The 6048-nt window shown below is 38.4% G+C and overlaps 2 long non-coding RNA genes across 3 annotated transcripts; one reads left to right on the top strand and one right to left on the bottom strand.

Annotated features, from left to right (window-relative positions):
* Window positions 1-294: 294 nt before the first annotated feature.
* On the top strand, window positions 295-2472 carry LOC120436839. 2 transcript variants are annotated; one of them, XR_005610623.1, is made up of 8 exons: window positions 295-340; window positions 724-959; window positions 1084-1210; window positions 1333-1427; window positions 1567-1614; window positions 1700-1917; window positions 2007-2187; window positions 2274-2472. It is a non-coding gene; the product is annotated as an uncharacterized LOC120436839 (long non-coding RNA). The 2 variants fall into 2 exon arrangements; XR_005610624.1 differs by lacking the exon at window positions 1567-1614.
* A 2667-nt stretch (window positions 2473-5139) lies between these two features.
* On the bottom strand, window positions 5140-6040 carry LOC120436845. The gene is made up of 3 exons (XR_005610627.1): window positions 5989-6040; window positions 5672-5869; window positions 5140-5572 (listed from the first exon to the last, which is right to left on the bottom strand). It is a non-coding gene; the product is annotated as an uncharacterized LOC120436845 (long non-coding RNA).
* Between the last annotated feature and the right edge of the window lie 8 nt (window positions 6041-6048).

The raw sequence follows: 6048 nt of genomic DNA, 5'->3' as shown, positions 1-6048 counted from the left end.
TAATTGATATGAAATGATTGAATTATATGAAATATTATGGCTTTGTCTGCCAGAGTGTTTTTCTGTAAACTACTTTGAACTACTGGCAGTCAGTGAAGTCACTGAAAGGCAAGATTCTATGTTGTGTTGCCGTAGTTTCCAGAGTTTACTTATAAAGCTCACTTACAGAATTCAGTTAGAAAAGTCAAGCATTTGAAGGGCGCACATTTGAAGGAATATTAACTCAATATTAACTCATTACGGTTTACATTTTCGAGTTTAAAAGTTCTCCGAAATTACAATGAAAAAGGAAACAAGAAAATTACCACTCCAGCCGATAAGAAAGATTCAGGAGATCAAGGTAAGTAAAATAATAAAATCAAATCCTGGTAAAGTCCAAATCCTAGAAATGTTGACACTGTGTGAATCATTTTTAGAGCAATTGAATCATATGTTTGATTGAAAATAGCTTTAATACAAGATGTCTAATCAAAGAAAGGTTACCGGTCTTTTGGTAAAATAATGTAATAAGTTTATTCTTGGACTCAACAGTAAAAACAGACCAACAAGTGTCATCAAGATCTAAGACTTAGTAAACCTAGTATCAATTCGCACTGGTCAGTTTTTTTTCCCAAGAATAAACTTGTGATAATTTAAGCAAAAGCAATTTCAAATTCTTTGCCAAACTGCTTCCAGTCCTGATGTCGGGACTCTTTTTCACCACTGTGTTGTTGTCGTTTATAGATTGTAAGAGCAGGACTGCTAAAAGAAAGGCCAGTCCTGAAAAGAAGACCCCAATAAAAGGAGGAGGGTCGCTGAGCAGGCTGGTCCTTCCACCAGCTCAGATGTGGTCAAAGGAGTGAAGCGCAAGGTTGTGCAAGATGAAGAGGGCACAACAAAGAAAGCAAAGAAGGCTAAACTTCTCGACCATATGAGCGGTGACAAGGAGCAAGCATCCTCCTTGTTGGACTCTGGTAAAGGTAGGCTAATTAGTTGAATAAGGGGTAGATTAAGTGTGGTTGCTAGGTTTAAGATATTAGTGTTTAGTGTTTGTGTCTATCATCCAGTGAGCTGATGTGCTTTTGGTGTTTTCCACATCTCCAGACTTGAATAACAAACAGGTGTGCGCAAAAATGGCAAAAGAAAGGCCGCGGGAGACAACAGAGAGTCACCCAAGTAAAAAAAAAGAATGTGGACCAGGACAAAAAAAAATCAGTGGCAGACCAAAAACGTAAGTAGCAAGCAGCTTGGGTTTTATATTCAGGGAAGGGCAAAAGGAACATTTAGGCTACAGAGGAGAGTAATTTGTGTCACAGCTGTAATAAAACAAGATTTGTTGTTTTGTCTGTTCAGGTGAATTCCAAGCCAGATATGTGGAGGAGCACCAGCTCGGAGAAGGAGGCTGCGGAGCAGTGTTTGCTGGCTACCGGATAGAAGATCGTTTTCCAGTAAGTGTTCAGATGATGGTAGTAAGACAGGCAGTAACGCAGATAATGGATAATATCGTAAACTGAGACGTCCTGCTGTGTTTCCACCTTTCATTATGTCATACTGAGGAAATGCTCACCAATGCTCTGTGTCTTCTAGGTTGCCATCAAACACATTCCCAAAAATAAAGTCTACTGCAAAGTGGCAGTAAGCGTCCAACACTTGAATCAGTTTTACATTACTGGATTGAATGCGCGCGTTCCTCATCATCCACTTTGTTGTAATATTTCAGGATGAAAGCGGGAAGAAGCTCTCAGTGGAAGTGGCCATTATGGTTAAACTTGCAGGTGAAGCAGAAGGGTCAGTGGGAATATCTGCACCTGTGTCCTTGCTGGAGTGGTTCGACCTTGGCAAAGAGCTGATCCTGGTGCTGGAGAGACCTGTCCCCGCTGTGGACCTGCAAAATACAAAGCAGAAAATGGAAGAACTTTAACAGAGGACAAGGCCAAGGTAGGTTGACTGGAAGAACCTTAGACTGTACAGCATTCAATCAAGGCAGAAAAGCATGAACTCATTATTGTGTTTTTCATCTTTTCCAGGTCATTCTGAAGCAACTAGTTGATGCTGTAAAGGAGCTTGAGGATAAACACATCTTTCATCGGGACATCAAGGGACAAAACATTCTGATTGAGACCGGCTCAGATGTGCCTCGTGTTCGCATCATTGACTTTGGACTGAGCTGCTTTGTTAAACAGCGATCTCTGTATCGCATCTTCTATGGTAACATATTCTGCTCCTGCTTTTCACAGATGTAACAATTTGTGTCTTTTGTTTTAGAAGAAATTGCAATTGTGTCTGTTTGTTAGGCACTCCTCTTCACATCCCTCCCGAGTGGTACATTAGGAGCTGCTACAGGTGTGGACCCACCACGGTGTGGCAAATGGGAGTGGTGTTGTATGAAGCGCTTCATGCACGATACTTTAGTACCGCGAGGTTCCTCACAAAGAAACTGAGCATCAAAAAGCGTCTGTCCACAGGTAAGAAAACTTCACACTTCCAGATTCACTGATGCCTTGGATCACTAGAACTATCATCTTCATCTTTTGATCTTTTCTTTCTTTCAAGAATGCCGAATTTCTTGGACGCATGTTTAGCTATAGTCCCGGAGAAGCGCCCAACACTGGAGGAGCTCCAGCTTCACCCCTGGCTAAGATAACACACACAAACACACAATTCACACCTTATCATATAAGACAGGAATAGATAGAATGGGTCAATCTTAAAAAATAAATAAATAAAAATGTAGCTTTTTTGGAGTTCCTGTAACCCCCAGCCATCCCAGGAAAGGGGATCTCTTTGAATGGGCTTTCCCGAGGTTTCTTCCCATCGATCTGGCCCCTGGGGAGTTTTTCCTCGTCTTCATAGAGAGCTTGGGCTGGGTCAGGAGCTCCATCAAAACTGTCTTTATTTGATGACTTTAAAATAAAGATGTGTTTTACTTAAAGTAAAATTTGATCAAAATAAAACTTGTTTAATTCATCTTTGCTGAGGATTCTCCTTCATTACTATTTTGTTTTGTTTTGTTTGTTTTGTTTTGTTTTACCCATGGTGCATTTTGACAAATAAGAAAACTGAATCAGGTTAAAGTGTGCACAAAGACAGTCACACTGCAAATGATCTGAAGACTTGCATCTGTTGCTCTAACCCCAACTAGTTTAGACAGATTTCCTGCTTCTACCAGAGGTTTTTCCTTCAAGAAGGGAGTTTTCCTTCCCACTGTTGCTGAGTGTTTGCTCATAGTGGGTTGTAAAAGCATAAAAGTTAATAAGAGGCATTCATAGCAGAGTTATCACAGCGGAACTATATAGCTTAAATGTACAATTTCTACAGGACTAATTATAACTTCATTATGTATAAAAGCTCCCGTGGATAATTACTCCTATTTGTAACTTTACACAAGAGAAAGTTTGCTGTCACACTATTTATAACAGGTTGGATTTTGTCCTCTGAGTTGAGCCTTTGGTTGCAGTTTATTGAAGAATTTCCTCTAAAGTAGCTGTTGATAAAGATTTAAAGTCCTGTTTATATACAGAAATATGCTTTAGTTCATGTTTTTTTTACATGTCTGCCTCAGTGGATCAGTAGAAGATCTGGCACAGGAAACTAGATGATGAAAAAAGAGTACGAATACACATATATATCTATATAGATACAGATATATATACACACACACACAGGTTGCAATGTAGTATTTTCATTTTTTCTTAGCACTTCTTTAACGTCTTGGTGCAAAAGAATACCTGCATTTGTGTGTAAAGAAATGTTACATATATACTAAAACAGCTGGAAAAAGAACTACAAATTTGGAAAGGAATTTATTCATGTTCTTACTCATAGATGGAGTACATGGTTTAAAAAACACTGAGGAAACAGATATGAGGCGGCTGTATCAACATAAAAACATTAATACAGTTAAAATGAATAAAAGTTGCACGCTTAAACTTATTTCTCTACAGTTTGTACAATTAATCCATGTAACAATAGGTTCGCTCTTAATATAGTAGTTAATTAAAATATCTTTACATAAAAAAATACATTTTAAGTACTCTCCGGTGGAAGTCTGTTGTGGCTTATGTTTCTAAATGACACAACCATAAAGCAGCCCACAGAATATACAAATATGTGCTTGATAAGTGAATGTTGGCTCCCACAATGGCCTGTTAAGTTATTGCAAAAATAATTTACTGCATAATATGTCAGATTAGAACATGTTATAAGCACAAAACTGAAGGGGAAACAATAAAACAAAAATTAAAAAACAAATACTAAATTAAGTTAAAGGATATTTCTTACTATACTATATAATTGTATAATGTTGCGTTTGATTGCAAATGAAAACCCACCAAGAAAAAAAAGAAAGAAAGAAAAGAGAGAATAGAGTTTAATTTATTCAAAACACATTCTTTTCTTTTATTTAAGCTGTAGCGAGATTCAAATGGACAAAAGAGAAAGAAAAATATTACAGATTTGTTTTATTAATCATGAATAAACTTTATTATACACAACTCTAAATTTCAGTTGGTCTTAGTCAGATGTGTTTTTAATTAAATCCTGCAACACTGTGCTCGCTGCCATCACTTTATATCTTAGTGTGCAATTCAAATATATACTTATTACAATATTTTTCCCCCTTAACTCTCAACTCGCGTTTTTAAAATGTCTGTGATCATATTTGTCCGTTGACTTCTGTCTGGGCCTCGAACGATTCATCAGACAGGTTGGCAGCCTCCAACTGATGCTCCAGACTTTCATCATCGCCTCTATTCTGATCAACTCTTATCTTAAACTTAGTGATGAACTCATTACTGGCCAGCGCGCCCTCCTTTTTAGGGCATGTGGGCTTTGATAACAGCCGGCTGTCCAGTCGCTTCTGCAAAGAAAATTAAGCAAAACATTTCTTATTTGGTAAGCTTGTTAACAAATTTTAGTTCAGTTTTGCTGAAAGTTATAGCATGCATCAGGTAAGAAGCAATTGGTTTTTAAAAAGCATATACATTCCCCAAAACATTTTTATTATGTGCATTTTGGAGAATAAAAGATTGTACACAATTTCCCTTTTTAAAGTAAAAAGATTATTAAGTCTAATTCTTACTTATTCAGTAGATTTCATGCCTGATTTCAAAACACCAAGATGGCAGTCGTGAAAACACTCATCTTGAGTCTTCATGGGACTACGGTGAGATCAGTTATGTCTCTTATGATGCTGTCCCAGACTTCAAAGCAGTATAAAACATGTTTGCAGCCTGTAACAACTGTGCATGCGGTTATTTTTCGTTTTAAGATTTCCGTGTTTAAATCATAATAAGATTTAGTTTGAATTTTAATTAACTTGAGGTGAGTCAGATTCTTTCATTCAAGTCACTGAATGAATCTCTTGACATGTTTGGGGGTAGGTGCCTTTTGTAGCATTTTAATGCAATTATCTGACAGATTATATGGTCTACACTGTTATTAACTATACTAACACTCTGTTCCAGAAGTCTGTGCTGCAAAGAGGCAAAGTGAATACGGCACCTGCAGGAGTAATGGGGGTCATCAGTCGGTTCAGCTGGATGTTCCAGTGCCGTACATGTTGACTGGCATTCCTCAGCCTCTCCTGAACCTCCTGGAAACAAAAATCATGCAGGCATCCTCATCAGTGTTGTTTTAGAAGAGCACTAAATAAGATGCTGCTCACAAAGCCAGTCAAAACAAACTTGTTCACCTCCAGACGCTGGTGGCTTCTTTGGCGAGATGCCTGCAGATCCTGGAGCTCCTGAGAGGCAGAGTTGAGGGCTGAGGGGTGTCCTCATCGGGACTGCCATCTGACAGCTCCTGTATGGGGCTGAGGTTTTGCATTGTACGTTGCTGCTCCTGGAGGAGCTGGAAATGTTTCCTCTTTTCATCTTCAGCCTGCAGCAACCTGAAGGAGGGAAAAAGGAAGAAGCAACTGAAAATGTTAATACTTCTCATGGATATATCAGATCTCCATCACAAATAAAATAATAAAGGGCCATAATAAGAGTTAGAAATCCATTTTACCGCTCAAGCTCCAGTCTGGCCCTCTCCTCCTCCAGCCGAGCCTGGATCTCCATATTATAA

This window comes from Oreochromis aureus, unplaced genomic scaffold (genome assembly GCF_013358895.1).
Source record: "Oreochromis aureus strain Israel breed Guangdong unplaced genomic scaffold, ZZ_aureus HiC_scaffold_245, whole genome shotgun sequence".
NCBI classification, from domain to species: Eukaryota; Metazoa; Chordata; class Actinopteri; order Cichliformes; family Cichlidae; genus Oreochromis; species Oreochromis aureus.
Note: the sequence above shows the minus strand (reverse complement) of the source record. Positions and strands in the feature narration are given on the sequence as shown.